Consider the following 13847-nt stretch of genomic DNA (forward strand, 5'->3'; position numbering starts at 1 on the left):
TACCAATGTTCCACTATTATGTTCTATATTTCTTTCTCACAACTCTGTTTCCTCAACATCCACAAATAAAACTAAGTATATTCAAACTTGTATACAAGTAAGTATACTCAAACAAAGAAAATTTAAACACTGGATATATCTGAAAATATTTTGAATCTCTACCTTATCGCCTCTTTGCCAAGGGGTTGGAAGCTTGTTTCTTTTGGAATAACAAATCTGCCTCACTTAAATTAAATTCGCTTGTTAAGTACAAACATATTTCTTTAAATTGTTGAAATAAATGTATAAATTGTTCTGCAGGTCCTTTTCACTTAAAATTGCATCAGTTTATATAAGTTTATATTGTTTTCTAAGAAATTGTTCCATCTGTCATTTCTTCACAATAATATTCCAATATATTCATATGCCACTTTGGCCCTTCTCCAGCAGAAAAATACTAACCTTGTTTCAAGTTTTTTTGTGTGTGTGCTAAAACATAAAGTGCTACTATAAATATTTTCTCTAATATAGATCCTTTCCTACTATCTTTACCACTTTGATATATAGCCTACAAATGGAATCCTGAAAATGTGCATATTAGTGATTTCTTTTAGTAGAGTTTTACACTACTTTCTGGAATGGTTGTACCATTTCACACTTCCAATAATAGGCTCGTAATATGCCTATCTCATAGCCTCTTTAACAATGGTATTTTCTTATTTTTTTCAGTCATTTAAAATAATCTGATGCTTGTGAGCCTAAATCTTTGAGTTCTTTTAATTTGCATTTTTCTAATCATTAGTGATTTGGAATTTTTAAAAATATTATTGTCATTCATTTGTATTTCTTCTTTTGAAAACTGGCTATTCAATGTCTTTTGACACATAATTATGTGACCATGAGCAAGTCACATAACCTTCATGAGCCTCAGTTTCCTGATGTGTAAAACGAAAAAGTTGGCTAAAAAGTTTCTAATGTCTCATTAATCTATGATTCTATGATTAAATGGGCAATAGCTCTAGTTTTTATATAATTTAATATTTGACATGAGATCTCTATCAGAGAAATTTGTTGTAAATATTATCCCTCCCCCCGCCCAGATTAACAATTTTCCTTTTCATTACAATTGCACTAATTTTATTTGTGCACACACTTCGGTTTTATGTAATCAGATTTTTCCATTTTATTTTGTATTATTATCTCTATCAAAACTCCTTCCTACCTGCATTGCTTTTAATATTTAGATAATGTATGCATTTAGAATTTGTGGTATAAGGTCTAAGATGTTAGCATTTGCTTGTGGCTTTAATATAGTTTATGAAGTTTGTTTAAACCATCCTGATGGAATCACTTTCCTGTGAGTCACCTAAAAAGTATGTCTTATTCACCTTGTATCAAAAATAGTATCATTGGGTTGAATTAAATTAGGATTTTCTTTTTCCTTTCAGACATCCTAGCTTAAATGGCTGCTTGGCAACAAACCATGGAATTAAAAACTTCAGACTATTTCTATTGGGTGAAAATTTCATTTGCAAAAGTTAAACAAATTATTTCCATAGTATTTTAAAAATAAAAATCAGTGCAACCTGTTCACTAAAGGTTATATTTAATAAAATATAATTTTTCTCACTTAAGTATGTTATTAAAGTTGTAATTTTCTCTCAAATGTCAGGAAAGCAGAATCAATCTAAAAATGTGTGGTTTCATCTTTTGCTATGAATTACAAGATAAGTTTCTAATAGCCTTTCCACCCTCTGAATCATCTTATCCACATTAAAAAATACAAATGTCTGTGGTACTTATAGTTATAGGTCTATCTACTCTTTAAAAAAATGAGATATCTAATTTTTATCAATGATGATATTTTAGTTAAGATTAATAAGCAAGTACCATAGGGGAGGCTAGAAAGGAAGAATTCACCTGCTAAGCTTTGTTATTTCTGCTGATGGACTTATCAGCTTGAAAATTTCTTACTAATTATACTGTGTCCATGGGTAGATGTCTTTTTTTAGTGCTAAAGGAATGTACTAAACAAAGAGATGGAAGATTACTTCCTTTATCTTTCTTCAAATTGCTTCCAAAATGTTCCTATTCCTACTATTTATAAAAATATAAGGATGTAGGGTTAATTTGGAGGGCAACTCAGTGATTCAGTAGATAGAATATTAGCCCTGGAGTCTGGAAGACACATTTTCCTGAGTTCAAATCTGGCTTCAGACGCTTAAATGTGTAACCCTGGCAAGTCACTTTACCCTGTTTGCCTAAGTTTTTTTCACTTGTAAAATGAGTTGGAGAAGGAATTGGCAAATCACTCCAGTATTCAATCACAATAACAAATACTCCAGTATCTTTTTTTTATTAAAGCTTTTTATTTTCAAAACATATGCATGGTTAATTTTTCAACATTAACCCTTGCAAAACTTTGTGTTCCAATTTCTCCCCCTCCTCCCCATGGCAAATAATCCAATATATGTTAAACATGGTAGAAATATGTCAAATCCAACATATGCATACATATTTATACAATTATCTTGCTGCACAAGAAAAATCAAATCAAACAGGAAAAATGAGAAAAAAATAAAATAAAAGCAAACAACAATAAAAAGAGTGAAAATCCTATGTTGTGAACTACACTCAGTTCCCACAGTTATCTCTCTGCATATAGGTGGCTCTCTTCATCACATTGGAACTAGTCTGAATCATCTCATTGTTGAAGAGAGTCACGTCCATCAGAATTGATCATCATATAATCTTGTTGTTGCCGTGCATAATGATCTCCTGGTTCTGCTCATTTCACTTAGTATGAGTTCATGTAAGTCTCTCTAGGCTTCTCTGAAATCACCCTCTTGATTGTTTCTTACAGAACAATAATATGAAATATATTTTTAAAAGTGTGTTACAACAATCTGTTTGAGGGACATGTAAGGGGGAAATAATAGCTTTTCTTATAAAACACAAATTACCCAAAATTATTAACTAAATAAATACACTATTAGGTTAGACCAATATTATTTTATCAAGAATCTATGATTTTGTAGGTAGGCATACCTTCAATAGAGTCCACCTACCCAATTAAACAACAATGTTGGATTGGTAGCCGAAGACCAAGAGTTAAATCCTGGTTAATTACTTCCTGTATGCCTTTTGGGGAAATGATAACCTCTTAGAGTCTTTAATTTCCCATATGTAAGATGAAGGATTTGGACCAAATGATCTTCAAACTCTCTTCCATGTCTAAATTCTACCTGGCAGAGAAGTCAAGTGACTTGATCACACAGCTAATGGGTATCAGATTAGAACTTGATAATACAAGAGAAAGTAATAGTATATTCTCTTTGTGGATGGTGCAAGGTAGATGAAATTATATCCTATATTCCTTGGAACTCAGCCTATGATTGATTCTCTCATGATTATTCTTTTGCTTTTAACTTCTTCATCTTATATCTTTTGAGATGAATAAGGACCCAAACTGTTATTTTATTGGCAAAAGAAATTTCCAGGTCAGGAAATTCCCTTGAGCTATGCAGATTATCTCCTTTAGTAGACATTATGGTTTTAGAGATTTGCCTAGGGAACTAAGAGACAAGGGCCATGAAACCCAGTATGTGTCAGAGTGGGGATTTGAACCCACAACTTCCTGATTCTGAGGCTAGCTGTCTATGCACTATGCTATTTTCCCTTATCATTCCTTTATTATTATAGCTAATACTGTTGGTTATAATGGTTTCTTATTTATATAATTTTTTTCTACTTTAACTTTTATACTAAGTACCCATTAATAGAATCATTATCCTCATGTATTTTTGGGGTAAGAGTACATGCATATTGTATTTTCTTTTAGTACACTTTAATTAAAAATGTTTATAGTTCCTAAGAGACAATTTTCTTTGCCTGAGAAAAGTTGTAGATGGAGATCCAAGGAGAATAAAGATTTTGGGATCCTATTAGAGATTAATTTAGAAGAATGTCAATTTAATACCATTACAATGGATTTACCAAGGTGGCTTCATCATATGTTATAAATTAGTGAAATAAATTCACTAATTTATATTATATAGCCTAAAGTTTTTCTCTGATAAAAGCATTTTCATTTTGCAAGCTTCATTACTAAAAGCTTCATAACATATTTTGGACATGTTTTCTTTAAGATGATACCACTGGATTTAGACTTTTAACTTGTAAGAGTCCTGGATGGATGTGAATTCCTTAGTAAGCTACAAAGGATTTGCAACCCTCTCAATATATCTAGGACTCCTGGAGCATTCAAATTGCTTACCATAGGCCATATAATAACAGAAATAAAAATATACCACTAAATCTGTATCTCTGAATATAAAATAACTTAAATACATATGAAGGATTTTGCAATGAAGGAAAATGGATTATTGGCAATATTAGAACATCCTAATTTTATGAAGTAATTATCTCTCTTCTGGGAAGCAAGTCAACAGGGAAATAACAAAAATATAAAAGCCAAATATTATTTTAAATATTTTATATAAAACTAATTTTGTAAATTTAAATTGTATTTCAATATGGCTATACTTGGAGATATACATATATATTTGAAGTGTATTTTATTTGAATTATTAGTATCATTCATTAAATCTTTGACTGACTTAAGACTAAAATAACACATGAGGTATTAAATGTTTTCCCCTAGCTACACAAGAAGCTGTGGAGACACTTTTTACGCAAAAATATCTAAACCAGAAAAGTTTTCAAACTTGCTTGCATCATTATTTCTGTTGCATGGCTTCAAATCAGTCAGTCAATAAATAGTATTTATTTAGCATGTATATTGTATACCAGGTAATGTGCTAAGTTCTTGGGAGATAAATGTAAAAAGACAGATTGCATTCCTTCAAGTCAATACTCCAATGGGGGAAAACAATACATAAAAAATAAGTTGTAAAGGGGTGGTATGGATTGGAAGAAAATGTGGGGGTATGGTGGAGAAGGCAGAGAAGTCTCAAAATAGTACATCCAGGTAAGAAATGAGAGGATATTCTGAACTAAGTCCAGGAGGGTTTGAAGTTCATGGGCCTCATCTTCTCATCAGAGAGGCAGAAAGTATTGATGACTTGAAATACCAAGTCTGTTGGCATCTTGAATGGGTTTTCCTATATATAAGGTTTTCCTAATAATGAACTTCCTGGAGCATGATGGGAAACTCAGAATAATCCCATAGTAGAGCAGCCAGATGAAAAATGAGATATTCTGAGTTAGGAACACTGGAATTTAAATCCAAAAACATTCATTATTCTCCTACTATGTGCTAAAGGATATAAAGACAAAAAAGGAGGAGGGGAAAGAAACAATCCCTGTCTTCAAGGGGCTTTCAATCTATTAAAGAGAATTGCTTTGTATCTAACACTAACATCCTTCCATCCATCCACCCATCTATCCATCAATCAAACAATAGAAATCCTCTTCATTGTTTCCCTTTTATTTCATATAAAATCTTTTTGTCATTTAAAACCCATTTAAATCTTTAAAATCTATAGTTTTACATTATACTTCTCTTCACATAATCTATGATGCAGTTACATGAGCGTTTCTCTTGTTCCCTGAATATATGACACTTTATGCCTTTTCAATGACCATATCCCATTTCTGGAATGATCTTCCTCTTCTCTAGATTTCCCTGGATTGCTTCAAGACAGTGCAAGTTCCACCTTCTGTAGGAGGCTTCTCCCACTCTTTCTAGTGTCTTTCCTTTGACATTACTTTCCTTTTATTTTGTAGGGGTTTTTTTATTCCAGCATTTTGCACTGTCCCCAGTATCTTTCCTATGATATTATTTTCTCTTTACTTTGTAATTTTGTGGGTTTTTTGTTTTGTTTTTGATATTTCAGCACTTTGCACAAGGTATAGCTTATAGTAAGTGCTTTTTAAAATGCTTGTTGATTGCCTGAGTTCCTGTTAAGTACAAGGGGGTCAAAATGGGCACTGTAATAGTATCTAAAATTAGAAGATATAATATGGCAATAATAGTAGTTGAAATGTATGTCTAGAACTGCTTAGAGATAGTTGGGGGGATAATGGTTTATTTGAGAGTGTTTATATTCCTTGGATATTTGCATGTGCATGCGTACATGTGTGTATGTATCTTTGCAATTATTCCTAGTATTTGTATTCTGCTTGCTCATTGTCTTCAGGATAAATTTCGAAAGGAGAGGCATTAACTGATGGCTGTGTTAAATAGCCCTTCTATCTGGTTACTTTTGGATCAGCATTCTGACATTCTCATTTCTTTTGGTTTCACTGGATTATAAAATCTTGAGATTGGAACAAGCTTCCCAGGCTATCAAATCCAACCACTACCTGTAGATTTGATACTACTGGTATTATTGCCTGAGTGGCTGCCTTTGAACAAAATCCAAACTCCTTAGTTTTCAACTTTTTTCATCTGAAGAATGAGTGATTTAGAGTACATCACCTCTAAGGTCACTTTCAATTCTATATCCTATTATTTTATAATAAATGGGAATTTATTATACTATTTATTATACTCACTATGTTCTCTAGTGAGGAGAGTAAAGGGAGGAGAACAATAATTTATTGATACACTATATGCCACTACAAATTTTACAAATGATCAATAATTTATTATTTATCGAAGATGTTCCTCCTATTTCTAGAAAACTTTAATTGTCAAGATAGTTTTCCCAAAATTTGCCTTTTTGTAGCCCCCACCTAATGATCTTATTTCTGCTTTCCAGTTCCAGGAAGAATAGGATTATTCTCTCTCACATGATTATCACATAGGATGTCCCAATTTTTCAACATACTCTCCAATATTTTTCACTTTCCTCTACAATCATTTTAGTGAATTTAATAAGTGTAAGTGGTATCTAAATGTTATTTTAATTTGCATTTCTCTCATCAATAATGGTTTAAAACATTTTTTCATGAGTATAAATTGTTTTGATTTCTTCATCAGAAAACTGATTGATCATATATTTTGGCTATTTATCAACTGGGGAATAACATGTATTCTTACAAATTTAACAAAGTTCTTTATATATTTGAAATATGAAACTTTTATCTGAGAATAAAAATTTCCCCTCATCCCTCCATTTTCTACTTTGCTTCTGATCTTGGCTACATTTATTTTATTTATATAAAACCTTTTTAATGTAACATAATTAAAATTATCCATATTTTACCTTGCTCTGCTTTCTCTCTCTTGTTCATTCATAAACTGTTTGCCTATCCATAAGTTATAAATAATATGTTTCATGTTTTAATTTTCTTCCAAAATTTTTCCTTATATCTTTGTCATGTATCCATTTTGATCTTACATTGGAAAATGATATGAGATATTGGTCTATACCTTATTTCTACCATACTGCTTTCCAGTTTCTCCAATAATTATTTGTTTTCTTACTAATTAGTACTAGATAGTTTTGATAATTATTTTTCTATAATGTAGTTTAAGAACTGGTACAGGCAAACCTCCTTATTTGTATTTTTCAGTAGTTGCTTTGGTATTTTTTACTTTTCTTCCAAATTAATTTATTATTATTTTTTATAATTCATAAAATAATTTATTGGTATTTAAATTGGGACTGTCATTGAATATATAAATTAATTTAGGTAAAATTGTCATTTTATTATATTGCTCCTGTGTACTCATTAAAAATGAATATGTCTCCAATTATTTAAAGTTGATTTTATTTGTATAAAATATTTTTAAAAATAATTTTATATACATAGTTTCTGGGAGTGTTTTGACAGGTGTACTCCCAGATATTTTATATCATCTAGAGTTATTTTTAATGAGATATAGCTATCTTTTCTTAAACTTTTTTTTGGTGATACATAGGAACACTGATGATTTATATAAATTTACTTTATATCCTCCTCCTTTGTTAAAATTATTGCCTCAACTTTTTAGTTGAGTCTTTGAGATTTTCTAAGTATATCATCATATCTTCTGCAAAAGAGATAGCTATATAACCTCTGATTTAATTTATTTTTCTTCTCTTATTGGTATTGCTAGAATTTCTGATAAAATGTTGAATAATATTGGTGATAATGGGCATCCTTGTTTCACACTTGATCTTACTGAAAAAGTTTTTAGCTTATCCCCATTAAAGATATTGCCTGCTAATGGCTTTAGATAAATGTTTTTATAAATTTAAGGAAAAATCCATTTATATTCATATCAATTTTTAAAATAGAAATGAGTGTTCGACTTTATCAAAAGCTTTTTATGCCTCTATTAATATCATATATCATAATATTTCAAATATTTAATTCCCACCATGATATGCCTCTTGAGTCATCTTTTCTCCAAATTAAACAACCACTCTTCCTGTAATTGATTCTGCACTAAATCTCTGGTCACACTTCTCAGAGTACAGTTGGGCTTGTCAATATTCTTCCTAAGTAGTAGTATCCAGATCCAAATATAATAAGTCAGATGTAGCTTGAGCAAGGCACAAACACAGTTGAATAGTCACCTATTACATTCTGAACATTTTTAATGGAAATTAAAACATATTAATTGATTGATCCTCATGCCATGTATTGGGTTCAGCTGGACTTGCAACTCACTAACCCTGTTGATTTTTATTTACATGAAAATTTAAATGTCTTCCTCATCCTAAAATTGTAGTTTGTTTGGTTTTTTTTTTTAATACCAATGGAGAGTTTCATGATTATCCTTATTAAACTTCATCTAATCTGAATCAGTCATTTTATCTTGTTGACATCTTATTGACCCTTCTTAGCTTCATGTGATATACAAATTTTATAGCATTAACTATTTTATATCTGAGAAAAACTATTTCTTACTGTGTGATAGTTGAACTTTTTTTTTTGTTTAGGGAGAAAGTGAACTATCTTGATATGGGAACAATTATGATATCTATTTGGTATTTTGCTCTTTGTCAAATTATGATTACCTTTCAAAAAATCATTTCTAACTTCTAAAAGGCAATTAGATGGTATAGTGAAAGATTTCTTAAACTTTTTCTACTTGCTACCCCTTTTCACCTGAGAAATTTTTAGATGACCTACACTATATGGGTATATAAAACATATACAAATAAAACATTTACTAAAAATGAGTCATGATTTTATAATCCTCATAATTAGTTATAAGACCCCATATGGGATCATGAACCACAGTTTCATAGACTCTAGTGTAATAGATTGAGCAGTGAGCTTGGAATAAGGAAGACCTGACCTCAGACATTTATAAGCTGTGTGACTCTGGGCAATCAATTTCATTGCGTGCTTAAAGGCAAAAAAAAAAAATTCATTTTTAGTTCACCTTGGAATGTTCATAATGAACAGAAGCAAAAAGATGTAGATGAAAATGATTGTTTTACTTGTAAACACTTAGGAGATGTTAAAAGACGTAGAGATATTTTCTGAAGAATTTTATTGCCTAAGTCAAAATATATTTCGATAGTGACTTACAAAACCCTAGATCTAACCAGATAGAACTTTAGTGGCCAACTAGTTCTGTGATTACTAAATTCTGAAAATTATGTACTTTAATCAGTTAAATAGTTTTTTTATCACACCCCAAATATGTGCATATTTATTTATTTTAAAAATGATACATATTGTACTGACAGTTATTATAAATAATAAACTATTATAAGTCAAATCAAATATTTTATATCATAAAAACTTTTATTCTAAATTATAATTATTTTAAATCAATTATAAATCATTATAATGATAAATTATAGAATCAATTATGCAACTAAGTACCCTAGAGAATAAGTGTTAATTATTATCCCCATTGAGGAAATTGAATCAGAGATTAAATAACTTGTTCAGGATTACACAGCTAGTAAGTATCTGAGATGAATTTAAATTCAGTTCTTCTTGATTCCAGATCCAGTGCTCTATCTACTGTGTCACCTAAAAATATAACTTTCATATACATATGCTATCTTAAAATTTTATTTTATTTAACTTTTTGCTTCTTTTTGAGAAGCAATTGGGGTTAAGGGACTTATCCAGGGTCACACAGCTAATAAGTATTAAATGTCTGAGACTGGTTTATACTTAGGTCTTCCTGACTCCAAGATAGGTACCATTTGGCTGCCCTTGGAATTTTATTGCTGGAGTTTTAACATGTTATTAATGTAGAGGTGATTTTTGTATGTAGCAGATAAAATCTATCTTAAATACACAACTATGCATTAGAAAGAAAGATGCAAAAGTCTGAAAGTCACCTCTGGTGTTTAGTATTCAGAAGCCAAGTTTCATATGCCCTGCTTTTTGCTGCATGTACTCTCTACCCCATTAGACATCTATATCAATCCATTCAGGGAGGTGCTATTTTTATCCCCATGTTACATATAAGGAAATTGAAACTGAGAAAAGTTAGGTGACATTACTAAGGTCACACAGATAGTGTGTAAAACAGGATTTGAATTTGATCTTACTCCCAATACACCATCCTCCATATCACCTATCATGGAGGAAAGAGCTGAAGTAGCTAAAAGTTAGAACAAACCCAGAGTCTTGAAATTATTTCCAGAACACAAAGAAAAGCTGAACATTTCCAGCTATTTCTCAGTTCATCTTGATTTTATTGGAGGTGAACCCTTGGTTTAGATTTGTTGTTTCTGGGCCAAAATCATTTTAGGGCCATAAAATCAGCATTGTGGGATTGTGAAAATATTATAAGAAAAAGAATAACAGTATTTTTGTTTCTAGAAACATTTTATTTCTGAGGATCAAATGTAATCCTAGATCATTAGTCATTTTAATAAGGTTTGAATTGATCAGTGAATGAAATTCCAGGCCCAAACAGCACTGAATACTTTGCATGGGTTGAAAGAAATGTTTTAAAAACAAGGCAATAAAAGTTCACATTTAGAATGACTCCTTATCCAAATAAGTGTTTTAGGAAACTGGCTGTACTCCATGACTATTTTATTTTTCAGAAAAAAGAAAGGGAGAAAGATCTGATAAATGCTATTTAAGTGATTTATTATTATTGGAAAATCATGCATTTTTGATTTTGTAAAATTTGTTCATTTAATATTTGCAAATACTGTTGAGTGATTCCTTTTTTTGTTCTTTCTCCTCCAGAGCATTATTCCAGCAAGACCACAGCTATTTGGTGAGAAATAACAAAGTCAAAAGTATATGAGTCAGTGGTAGATTAGTTGTCTAGTGGAGTCAGGAACACCAGAATTGGAATCCTGCCTCTCATATTTATCATCTGCATGACAATGTGCAAATTATTTCAATCAATTAATCAATAAACATTTGTTAAGCATCTACTGTGTGTCAGGTACTATGTTAAGTTGAATATTAGTATTAATGATCATATCTATTTCATAGGATTATCTGAGGATCAAATGAGATAACATCAAAAGAACTTTGTAAACTTATATGAATACTGACTATTATGAATAATAATAATAACTATTTTTATCTTTCCAGGGAGATTTCTGCAATTGGAGAAAATCAAGAAAAATGTCATTAAGTCGGGGATATAGAAGGAATGACTACTAATATTTATATTTTCAGCTGGATAAAATTAGTATTCTAAGATTTTAAGCCAATGTCAGCCAAGACAGAATTTTCTGTATTAAATTTTCACACTAATCTACATTACTTCTACATTAATCTGCATTCCATTACACTTTCTATCTTGACATACAAAGACTGTATATGCATAGATAGATAAGGATAGAATTCAATACTTTTCCATGTAAAAAAAAATCAAACTTCAGTAATAACAAATAGATAGGGACTAGACTAATGATTTAATTGGTATAGAGAACTGGATGAGAAGACCCTCTTTACATTGCAATGCAGGTAGATATCTTCTTGCAATTTGTAATGTTAGAACACTGCCTAGGGCACTTAGAGGTATTTGACTTGTCCAGGGTCACATAGTCAATATATTTTAGGCAAGGCCCACACTCCTGTCTTCCTGGCTCTGAAGCCTGCCCTTTACATTTATTATCTGCCTGCTGCTACCTAGAAGATACAATGAGTGCTTAGATACAAAGGAAGTTCAATATAATATAGAGTATATTCTACAGTTGCTGAAAATACACATTAAAAAATTTTTTTTTGAAAAAACTAGTACTAGGATGAGGACTAAACAATAAGATTAATTGTAATCCTTCCTTTGTCTTCAACTCATATCTAATCAATGACAAAGTCAAGTTGATTCTATCACTATAGTATCTCTTGAATTTGTTATTTCTTGTAGTCAATACTCTACTGAAAGAAAAGCCTTTATTATAATCTGCCTAGCCTCCTACAATATCCCCACAATCTGGTGCCATCCTCTCTTCCAGTCTTATTTCATATCACTCTCTCCAGTTTATTTTCCAACTAAACTGGACTCGCCTCTGTTCCTTGAATATTCAGTGAGTCCTTGTACATATAAACCTTTGCTCAAATGTTCTCTGTGCTTGGAATACTTAACTCTTATCAATCTTGTCCAAGTCTCATCCACTCTTTAATCATAAACTCAAATACTGCTTTCTCTAAGAATCTTTCTTTGATCTCCTGATTCCCTCTATAGGGCTTCACATAATATTTTATTATATAATTCTCAAATTTATTTTCATGTAATATTATTTATTATATAGCTTACTATAGTTATTTCTATTTATGTATTATGATAAACTCCATCACATCAGGGTTTATATCCTGTCTAAACTCCCTATTACTTAACACATCATTCTGCACATAATAAATGCTTAATAAATATTTATTAAATGAATAAGGAAAATTTAATATAATTAAGTTAATCCATCATCAATATTCTTATCTTCTTTCTATTACTTAAAGGGAGAAGGAAAAAGCCCATAGTTAACCAAGAAATCAGTCAATTTACAAGTATTTATTAAGCACCTATTTTGTTCCAGACATTGTGCCAGGAGATGGAGATACAAGTACAAAGCATGAAACAATCTTTATTCATTCTCATTCTAATCAGGGAGACAAGAAATTCATTATATCTATGTGATGCATAAATATATAGGTGGATATGTAAATATATTGCACAAAGTTAATAAATATAAATATATAATAAATATTAAATACAAAGTAATTTGGAAGGGAAGGCAAAGCAGTTAGGGGGAATCAAGAAAGGCTTTTCATATTTGGTCCCTAAATTGCATCTTAAAGGAAGATGGGCATACTATGAGTTGGTGATAAAGAGAGAACCCATTCTAGGAATAATAAGCTGTTTGAACTCTCTCCTTAACTCGCTCAAGGAATTATCTTAAAATTTAGTTTGACATGGACAAATAACTAGAGAGTCTTTTTTCCTGAGTAAGAACAATAAGCCAAATATGCTTGAATATCTCAATTATGTTTGTAACAATAATTGCATAGTTATAACTGCAATTTGTAGGTAATTATTACTTGACTTACTGCACAAATAATAAGAAATAAAAACCTGTTTCTTACCCTCAAGAAATTTACAATATTATTAGAGAATAGACTGACACATGAAATAGGGGAAATAAATGTTAAAGTTTGTGGCACATGTTAACAAGTGCTAAAGAAAACAGAAAATATAATTTAGGTTTGGCTGATAGTTTGATTCAGATTTCATCTGGGAGGAAGAGCGTGAGAATGGTAGGTTGTTTTTGTATAGGCAAAAAGGAGACGTAAAGATCTTTATATTTATTCCTATTTAAAATCATCTCCTTAGATTCTGACCATCATTTCAACCTGGGAGAATCTTTTTTTTTGTCCTGATACTTTCTTTTGGCATACTTTTCCCTCCCAGATTTATTATATCTCTAACTTTGATAAGCTTGCCTTTTCCATCTTCATCTAAGTCACTGATAACAATATTGCATATGGAGGAGCAGAGCCAGAAGTCCTTGACACATCAGTATAGACCTTCCTCT

The 13847-nt window shown here is 30.8% G+C and overlaps 1 protein-coding gene across 3 annotated transcripts in view; it reads right to left on the reverse strand.

Moving 5' to 3' along the window:
* The window catches only part of KCNQ5 (potassium voltage-gated channel subfamily Q member 5), a 622012-nt gene that overhangs the window by 506213 nt on the left and 101952 nt on the right, over nucleotides 1-13847 (reverse strand). The window lies entirely within an intron of this gene.

This window comes from Sarcophilus harrisii, chromosome 4 (genome assembly GCF_902635505.1).
Source record: "Sarcophilus harrisii chromosome 4, mSarHar1.11, whole genome shotgun sequence".
Lineage (NCBI taxonomy): Eukaryota > Metazoa > Chordata > Mammalia > Dasyuromorphia > Dasyuridae > Sarcophilus > Sarcophilus harrisii.